This window comes from Homarus americanus, unplaced genomic scaffold, assembly GCF_018991925.1.
Source record: "Homarus americanus isolate GMGI-L3 unplaced genomic scaffold, GMGI_Hamer_2.0 scaffold3389, whole genome shotgun sequence".
Taxonomy (NCBI): domain Eukaryota; kingdom Metazoa; phylum Arthropoda; class Malacostraca; order Decapoda; family Nephropidae; genus Homarus; species Homarus americanus.
Window position 1 is genome coordinate 48,293 of NW_024744179.1, and position 10,295 is coordinate 58,587.

Genomic DNA, 10,295 nt, shown 5'->3' on the forward strand with positions numbered 1-10,295 from the left:
GCGGTTTGTTAATTGGTGTTGGTTGTTAGTGGAGTGGTTTATTAGTGGTGGTTTATCATTATTGGTGGTTTGGAAGTGTTTTATTAGTAGAATAGTTTGTTAGTGGAGGTGGTTTTATTGGTTGGGGTTTACCCAATTATAATTGGTTTTGATGAAAAATTGGTGTTGGTTTGATGGTGGGTGGTTTATTGGTGGTGTTGGTTGATAGTGGAAGTGGTTTTATTAGTGGGTTGGTTTTATTGGTGGTGGTTTGGTGGGGAAGTGGTTTGTTTATTGGGGTGGTTTGACTGGTGGAGTGGTTTGTTAGTGGGGAATTGGTTTATTGGTGGAGAGTGGTTTTGTTATTAATTGGGGTGGTTTATTAGTGGTAGTGGTTTATTTGTGGAAGTTAGTTTATTGGTGGGGTTTATTGTGGGGAATTGGTTTGATTGGTGGAAATTGGTTTGTTTGGTGGTGTATTTAGTAGAAGTGGTTTTGTGGTGGTGGTGGTTTATTAGTAGTGGTGGTTGTTGGTGATGGTTTGATAGTGAGGGAGCAGTTTGTAGATGGAAGTGGTTTTATTAGTAGGAGTGGTTGTGTTAATTGGAGTGGTTGTTAGGCGGTGGTTGTGGTGGAAGTGGATTATTGGTGGGAGTGGTTGATAGTGGAGTGGTTTTGATGGTGGTTGGACTTTATTAATTGGTTGGTGGTTTTGGTGGGCTGGTTTATTGGTGGGGACTTGGTTTGTTAATTGGTGGTTTTGTTGTGGGAATTGGTTTGTTGGTGGGCTAGTTTATTGGGTGGAGTGGTTTTATTGGTTTATTGGTGGTTGGTTTATTGGTGGAGTGGTTTGATTAGAAGGTTGGTTGTGTTGGCTGGTTTATTGGTGAATGGTTTAATAGTGGTGGTGGTTTATTAATTAGATGGTTTATTAGTGGTGGTAGTTTGATGGTAGATGGTTTGAAATAAAGGTGGAGTTGGCGCATTGTGGTCTTTAATTGGTGGTGGTTTGTTAGTGAGTGTGGTTTGATTGGTGGTGGTGGTTTATCAATGTTGGTGGTTGATAATTAGTGGTTATTAAGTTGGAAATGGTTTTGATAGTTGGGTAGTTTATCAGTGTAAGTGGTTTTAATAGTGGTTGGTGGTTTATTGATGGTGAAGTGGTTTTATTGGTGGATTTATTCAGTGGAAGTGGTTTTGTTGGGGTGGTGGTGGTGGTTTATTAATTGGAAGTGGTTTTGTTTGTGGGTAGTTTGACCAAGTGGGACTGATAGTGGGGTGGTTTAATGGTGGTTATTAGTGGTTTATTGGTGGAATGGTTTGTTGTTTGTGGTTTGTTGGAGTGGTTTGATAGTTTAATTGGAAGTGGTTTGTTAATTGGTTTATTAGTGGTTTGACTGGAATTGGTTTGTTGGTTTATTAGTGGAGTTGATTTTATTAGGTGGAAGTGGTTTGTTTGTTGGGGTGGTTTGGTTGGGGTGGTTTGATGGTGGGGTTTATTGATTGGAGTGGTTTAGTGGTGATTGGTTTGTTGAGTGGAGTGGTTTTAGTGGGGTAGTTTATTAGTGGTGGTAGTTTATTGGTGGGAAGTGGTTTATTTGTGGGGTAGTTTGATGGTGGGGAATTGGTTTATTAAGTGGGATAGTTGATTAGTGAAATGGTTTTGATAGCAAGTGGTTGATAGTGAGTGGTTTTAGTGGGGAGTGGTTTAACCATGCGGTTTTATTGGTGGTTCTTCTTGGAGTTTTATTAATTAATTGATGGTTTATTGGTAATTGTTAGTTTATTACAATTGGCTGGTTAAATGAGTGGAAGTGCGTTTATTCTGATTGGTTATTGGTGGGGTAGTTTATTGGTGAAGTCGTTTATTAGTGGAAGTGGTTTATTAGTGGGGTGGTTTATTGGTGGAAGTGGTTTTGGTATTGGTAGGAGTGAACAACCAAACAATTTGGTAGTTTTATTGGTGGAAGTCGTTTATTAGTGGAAGTGGTTTATTGAAAGTGGGGAGTAGTTTATTAGTGGAAGTGGTTTATTATTGGTGGTTTGTTAATTGGGAGTAGTTTAATGAGTAGGTGGTTTATTAGTGGTGTTGGTTTATTAGTGGTGTTGGTTTGGTGGTAGTTTAATAGTGGAAGTGGTTTATTAATTAGGTATGGTTATTAGTGATGGAAGTGGTTTATTAATTTTGGGTGGTTTATTAGTGATGGTTTTTATTAATGGTGTTAGTTTATTAGTGGATGTTTATAGTGGAAGTGGTTTATTGGTGGTGATAGATTATTAGTGGAAGTGGTTTATTAGTGGTGGTGATTTCTGTATTAGTGAACAGTTTATTGGTAAAATTGGTTTATTGGTGGAAGTGGTTTATTAGTGGGGGTAGTTTATTGGTGGTGGTAATTTATTGAGTGGAAGTGGTTTATTAATTAGTTGAAATTAGTGGGGTAGTTTATTGGTGGGGAATTGGTTTGTTGGTGGAAGTGGTTTGCGTAGTGGTGTTGGTTTATTGGTGGGTATAGTTTGATAGTGGAAGTGGTTTTGATAGTGGGAGTGGTTTATTTGTGGAAGTGGTTTATTAGTGTGGGTGGTTTATTAGTGGGGTAGGTTTGTTAGTGAGGTTGGTTTATTGGAGTAGGTGGTTTATTGGTAGGGTGGTTTATTGGTGGGGATGGTTTATTGGTGGTGGTAGTTTGTTGGTGGAAGTGGTTTTGATGAACGGGTAGTTTATTGGTGGAACAGTTTATTGGTGGTGAGTTGGTTGTTGAGTTGGAAGTTTTGGTAAGAGTGAGTGTATTAATGAAGTGGTTTATTAATTGGAAGTGGTTTATTTATTGGTGGTAAGTTTATTAGTGGAAGTGGTTTATTAAATTGAAATTGGTTATTGGTGATGGTCAGGTTAATTGGGTGGTGGTTTTATTAGTGTGAAGTGGTTTATTAATTGGTGGTGGATTTGACAGTGGTGGTTTTGTTAATTGAGGTAGTTTAGTGTTAGTGGAAGTGGTTTGTTAGTGGGGAGTTTGACAGGTGGAAGTGGTTTATTAATTAAACAGTTTTCATTAAGTGGTTTATTGGAGGTGGTTTAATGGTGAGTAGACATTAATTGGAAGTGGTTTTATTAATTGGGTATTGGTTTATTGAGTGGAAGTGGTTTGACCAATTGGAGTAGTTTGTATTAGTGGAATTTGACTAGTGGAGGTGTTTCTGTTGAAATGTGGTTTTATTCGTGGAATGTGGTTTTTATTCATTGGGTGGTTTATTGGATGTGGTTTTATTGGTGGTGGTGGTTTATTGATTGGGGTAGTGTGACCAGTAGTGGAAGTGGTTTTAGTATTGGTGGTTGATGCAGTTTAGTATTAATTGTTGGTTTATTGGTGGAGTGGTTTGATGGTGTGGGTGGTTTGACTAGTGGAGTGGTTTTCGTTGGGTGGATTTATTTAATTGAATTTACAGGTTTATTAGACATTGGTTTATTAGGTAGAGTGGATTATTAGTGGAGTGGTTTATTAGTGGAAGTGGTTTGTGGTGGTGGTAGTTCTGTGGTGGTTTGTTAGTGGACTTTATTGATTGTTTGATGGTGGAAGTGGTTTTATTAGTAGGGGTAGTTTATTAGAGGGCTTTGGTTTATTAGTGGAAGTGGTTTTGATGGTGGTGTTGGTTTGTGGTGGTGGTTTATTGGTGGAGTGGTTTGATAGTGGAAATTGGTTTATTGGTGGCAGTGGTTTGATAGTGGGGTGGTTGTAGGTGAAAGTGGTTTGTTAGTGGTGGTGGTTTATTGGTGGTTGGTTTTATTGGTGGAACATTCTGGAATTGGTTTATTGGTGGAATTTGTTTTAGTGGTCTTGGTTTATTAGTGGTGTGGTTTATTGGTGGAGATTGGTTTTATTGGTGGGGAGTGGTTTGTTGGTGGAGTGGTTTTATTGGTGTTGGTGGTTTGTCAGTAATGTGGTGTGGTTTTATTAGTGGAGATGTTTTATTCGGTGGGAGTGGTTTATTAGTGAAGTGGTTTTAGTAGTTGAGGTGGTTTATCAAGTGTAAATTGGTTTGATAGTGGTGGTGATTTGACGTGGTGGAAGTGGTTTGTGGTGGGGTAGTTTATTGGTGGTGGTTTATTAGGTGGAGTGGTTTGTTTGTGAGGTGGTTATTGGTGGAACAGGTTTGTGGTGGGGTGGTTATTGGTGGAAGTGGTTTATTGGTAGGGTAGTTTTATTGGTGATGGTGATTAGTTTTAAACTGGATGGAAGTGGTTTTATTAGTGGGGTGGTTTTATTAGCGATGGTAGTTTATTGGTGGAAGTGTGGTTTTGTTGGGGTGGTTTGTTGGTGAGTGTTGGCTGATAGTGGAAGTGGTTTGATGGTGGGGTAGTTTATTAGTGATGATGGTAGTTTATTAGTGGAAGTGGTTTGTTGAGGGTGGGGTTAGTTTATTAATGATGATTTATTGGTGATGGTTTATTTGGTTTATTGGTGGAGTGGTTTATTGGTTGAGACGGTTGTCGTTAAGTGGTTTATTAGTAATTGGTAGTTTATTAGTAGAGTGGTTTGTGGTGGGGTTTATTAGTGATGGTGGTTTATTAGTGCGGACTGTGGGGTAGTTTGTTAAGTGGAGTGGTTTATTAGTGGGGAATTGGTTTATTGATGATGGTTTAATTGAGTTTATTAGTGATGGTTTATTAGTGGAGTGGGGTTTATTTGTGGGGTGGTTTGTTGGTGGAAGTGGTTTTATTGGTGAACTGGTGGTTTATTGGTGGAAGTGGACCTAGTGGGTAGTTTGTTGGTGGTGGTGGTTTTGTTGTGGGGTAGTTTGATGAGTTGGGGTGGTTTATTGGTGAAATTGTTATTAGTGGAAGTGGTTTGTTGTGAATAGTTTTATTGGAAGATGGTTATTGGTGGTGGTTTGTTGGTGGTTTTATTAGTGGTGGTTTAATGGAGTGGTTTTTAGTGGGGATGGTTTATTAGTGGTTGTTGGTTTATTGGTGGAAGTGGTTTGTTGTTGGGTGGTTTATTGGTTGGTGTGGTTTATTAATTGAGATGGTTTGTTGTTAATTGGGCGTTTTATTAATTAGTTTGTTAATTGGAGTGGTTTTGGTAGTTTATTAGTGGTAGTGGTTTTTATTGGTGGGGAGTGGTTTAATGGCGGAAGTGGTTTTATTGGTGGTGTTGATTTATTGGTGGTGTTAGTTTATTATAGACGTGGTTGATTAGTGGAAGTGGTTTTATTAGAGGGCTAGTTTATTGGTGGAAGTGGTTTATTAGTGGAGTGGTTTGATAGTGGGGTAGTTTGATGGTGGAAGTGGTTTATTAGTGAGGTGGTTTATTGGTGAGGTTGATTTAATGATGGAAGTGGTTTATTAGTGGTGTTAGTTTATTAGTGGTGTTGGTTTATTACTTTGGTGGTAGTTTATTATTGGAAGTGGTTTTATTGGTGGGGGTGGTTTGTTAATTGGAGTGGTTTGTTAATTTTGGGTGGTTTATTGGTGGAGTATTGGTGTTGGTTTATTGGTGGAATTAGTTTATTGTTGGAGTGAACGCTGAAACGAAGCTGAATTATTTGAAGTGGTTTTATTAATTGGTGGTGGTTTGATGGTGGTTTTGACAGGGGTTAGTTTAAGCTGGAAGTGGATTTTCTTAAAATTTAGGATGGTTTATTAGTGGTGGTAATTTGTTAGATGATGGTTTATTGGTGGGGTGGTTTAATTGAGTAGAATTGGTTTATTAGTGGAAGTGGTTTATTAGTAGGGGTAGTTTATTAGTGGGGATAGTTTATTAGTGGTGGTAGTTTATTAGTGGAAGTGGTTTATTAGTGGGGGTAGTTTATTAGTGGAAGTGATTTATTAGTGGTGGTAGTTTATTAGTGGAAGTGATTTATTATTGGGGTAGTTATTAGTGGAAGTGGTTTATTAGTGGAAGTGGTTTATTAGTGGTGGTAGTTTATTAGTGGAAGTGGTTTATTAGTGGGGGTAGTTTATTAGTGGAAGTGGTCTATTAGTGGTGGTAGTTTATTAGTGGGTTTATTAGTGGTGGTAGTTTATTGGTGGAAGTGGTTTATTAGTGTGGGTAGTTTATTAGTGGGGGTAGTTTATTAGTGGGGGTAGTTTATTAGTGGAAGTGGTTTATTAGTAGGGGTAGTTTATTAGTGGGGATAGTTTATTAGTGGTGGTAGTTTATTAGTGGAAGTGGTTTATTAGTGGGGGTAGTTTATTAGTGGAAGTGATTTATTAGTGGTGGTAGTTTATTAGTGGAAGTGATTTATTAGTGGGGGTAGTTTATTAGTGGAAGTGGTTTATTAGTGGAAGTGGTTTATTTGTGGTGGTAGTTTATTAGTGGAAGTGGTTTATTAGTGGGGGTAGTTTATTAGTGGAAGTGGTCTATTAGTGGTGGTAGTTTATTAGTGGCAGTGGTTTATTAGTGGTGGTAGTTTATTAGTGGAAGTGGTTTATTAGTGGGGGTAGTTTATTAGTGGAAGTGGTTTATTAGTGGGGGTAGTTTATTAGTGGAAGTGGTTTATTAGTGTTGGTAGTTTATTAGTGGAAGTGGTTTATTAGTGGAGGTAGTTTATTAGTGGAGGTAGTTTATTAGTGGAAGTGGTTTATTAGTGGTGGTAGTTTATTAGTGGAAGTGGTTTATTAGTGGAGGTAGTTTATTAGTGGAGGTAGTTTATTAGTGGAGGTGGTTTATTTGTGAAATGTGGTTTATTCGTGGAATGTGGTTTATTCGTGGAGGTGGTTTATTGGATGTGGTTTATTAGTGGTGGTAGTTTATTAGTGGAGGTGGTTTATTTGTATAAGTAGTTTATTAGTGGAGGTTGTAGTGTTGGTAGTTTATTAGTGGGAGTGGTTTATTAGTGGAGGTGGTTCATTAGTGGAGGTAATTTATTAGTGGAAGTAGTTTATTAGTGGAGGTGGTTCATTAGTGGAGGTAGTTTATTAGTGGAAGTAGTTTATTAGTGGAGGTTGTAGTGTTGGTAGTTTATTAGTGGGAGTGGTTTATTAGTGGAGGTGGTTCATTAGTGGAGGTAGTTTATTAGTTTAAAGTACTTGGGTTCATACAAAGGAGTGTTAGTTACAAGACTAGCGAGGTCATCCTAAAACTGTATCTTGCTCTTGTGAGACCACACCTGGATTACGCAGTTCTGTTCTGGTCACCGTATTACAGAATGGATATAGAATCCTTGGAAAGAATTCAGAGGAGAATGACAAGACTAATCCCGGGCATTAGGAAACTTGAGTATAGAGACAGGTTAAAGCATCTTAATTTGCACTCCCTTGAGAGACGTAGAGCGAGGGCGACCTGATAGAGGTGTATAAGTGGAAGGCAGGGCTAAACAAAGGGGACATTACAAAGGTACTCAAACTATCCAACCAGGAGCGAACTCATAACAATGGTTTTAAATTAGACAAATTTAGATTTAGGCGTGAAATAGGTAAACACTGGTTTGGAAACAGATTAGTGGATGAATGGAACAAGTTACCAAATATCATCATTAACTCGAATACACTGAATCGCTTCAAACATAGGTTGGATGCTCATATGAGCAATAGGGGTTGGGTGTAAACGGGACTGCCCAGTATGGGCCAATACGCCCGCTGCAGTTTCCTCCATTCTTATGTTCTTATGTTCTTATTAGTGGAGGTGGTTCATTAGTGGAGGTAGTTTATTCGTGGAGGTGGTTTATTGGTGGAGGTTGTTTATTAGTGGAGGTTGTAGTGTTGGTATTTTATTAGTGGAAGTAGTTTATTAGTGGAGGTGGTTCAGTAGTGGAGGTAGTTTATTAGTGGAGGTAGTTTATTAGTGGAGGTGGTTCATTAGTGGAGGTAGTTTTTAGTGGAGGTGGTTCATTGGTGGACCCGGTTTTTTAGTGGAGGTAGTTATTAGTGGAGGCGGTATATTATTGGACTCGGTTTGTTAGGTGAGATGGTTTATTTAAGGACGTGGTTTATTAGAGCAGTAAACAAGAATACACCGAAATGTGTAAATTGTAATACCTTAGCTAGATATAGCTCAAGGAATGGATTATATTATTTTTTTTAATAAAATAATGGTTAGGTGTTCAGACACGGTTAAATATTACCCATTACTTATTTATGAAGAGCAATCTCGAAGAAAAACATATTAAATTTAACCTTTGAAGACTGAGTGATGGTGGCTTCTGGATCTCTTCGGCGACCCGGCTATTGAATTCACTCATTCATATTGGTCTATCCCTTTGCCTGGCACTCTTACCTTTAGTTTTGCCACTTAATATACTTTTATCCCCTCAACCCTAAACATTATATGGTCAGAGTTTCTAAGTTTCCTAAATTTATGAATTTCGAATAGTTTTCCCGTTGCTTTAGTCTAGTGGCCCCCAAACACGGGGTTGCGACCCCAAATGGGTTCACAAGCTGCATCATAAGGGGTCGTATAGGTGTCATGCGGTCGATGGGGTCCCATAGAGCTCATAGTCCAGTTGTCAAGGATTGAAGAACGTGGCCGACTGGTGCTGTCTCGTTAAACCGGCACAATAAATTATGATCAAGGGAATAACGTAGTTACTCTCCTTGTCAGGTCAGTCCAGGGAAGGCAAACGCCGATGACAAGTTACGCAACAAAAATGGCAGTAAATTTCAATGTTAGATTTCCTGAGTTGCTTACTGAATCTTTGGATTTTGTTCGGTTTCTGTTCAAGGCAGATACAGGGTGGCTCTTTTGTCCTCGAAATAGCAGCTTTACAGGCTGTCAACGAGGCAAGCGTGATTTTTGTCATCTATGATGACATCAATGTTTTGGGTTATTTATCAAATTGAAATTCAGCGGTTAAAAATTAAGGTTTTGATATAATTTGGAAGCTCCTATGTCTGTGAGGCAGCTTTTCTGTCAATAGTGTTTATAAAAAAATGATTACCGTAACAGCATATCAAATTTAAAATTAGAAAATTGTGTGTTATGTTGTTTAATCAAATATACCCCCAGTTAACAGATTTTGTTTAATGATAATTAACACACGTTACATATGAATTATGACAGCTGTAACTTGTATTGAAATTTAATTATATGATGATGCACACATGTCACATATGAAATACGTACAGTATGACAGAGATGTAACTAAGAAAACTGTATGTTGTGTTGCTTAACCATGTAATTATATCTCCACGTATAGAACATTAAATTGTCATATAATGTCACATATTAAACATGACAGTTGTAGCCCCTTTCTGCCTGTCTTTATGTTTAGACTTCTCAATTTACTCTAAGGAACCTCATATATACAGCATATGTAATGACTTGGGGTCGCATTGGATACGCAACAGGACTAGACGAGGTCGCACTGGAAAATGCTTGGGAACCCCTGGTCTAGCCAATCTTAGTACATCACATCTCGAAAGCCTTTTAGTGAGCCAGTCTAACTTAGATATGATTTTTGTTTTACTGGGAATAGTCCACCCGGGCACAGGTCATCGACCCACAACGGGGTCTGAGGGGCGAAAAAATAAGAGTACAAAAAAAAAAAAATAGATTATATTAATCTACACCATGAAGGTACCGGAAAACCAGCTATTTGAAGTGAGACATTGTATGAGTATGGAAACACAGAAGAAGGCAGAGCATTCCACTCTTTGGCTGTGTGAGGAAAGAAGGATGCACTATAACGGGATATTCTAGTGTAACCGACATCCACACAAAACCGGTGGACACCGCGGGCAAGACGATGTTACAAGCCCACGGCCTTGCCGGCGGTACACAGGAGGCCAAATCCACCGAACATTGCCTGTTAAAGTACCCGCAAAAAAAAAGAGAGTGAAGCAAGATTGCGGCGAAGAGAAAGGCGAAGAAAGATTATCAACTAAAGGAGGAGAGTTAATAAGACGAAATCCTTTGATTCCACCCTATCTAACAGTTGGATAGAAGAAGAGCCACCCCAGACATGAAAGCAGTACTCCAAGTTAGGACGAATGAATTCTTTATATACTTGAAGCAGCTGCTCAGGAGTAAAGTAGCTACGGCATCTGTACATCATTCCCAGCTTTCAGGAGGCAGCTTTCGCAATGTTGTGGATGTGTGACTTACTGTATTACAGGAAATGGCGAGGCTTAACATATCTATTTGAGAATATGGCAGAATGATCGAGTCCTGAAATGTGATTGGTGGGAGATCATCTAATTTGGAAAGTATAATTGGTAAATACTGATTTATATTACTATTGAATTTAACCAAGTTTCCACCTCCTTAATAATACTGCAGATATTCTATAGTGTTCAGTTTCAATTTCCTATTTCATCCTCTAATTTTCAAGATCATTAAATCCCTTTCATTTAGACCACGGTAGAATGGCACCCTCCGGAT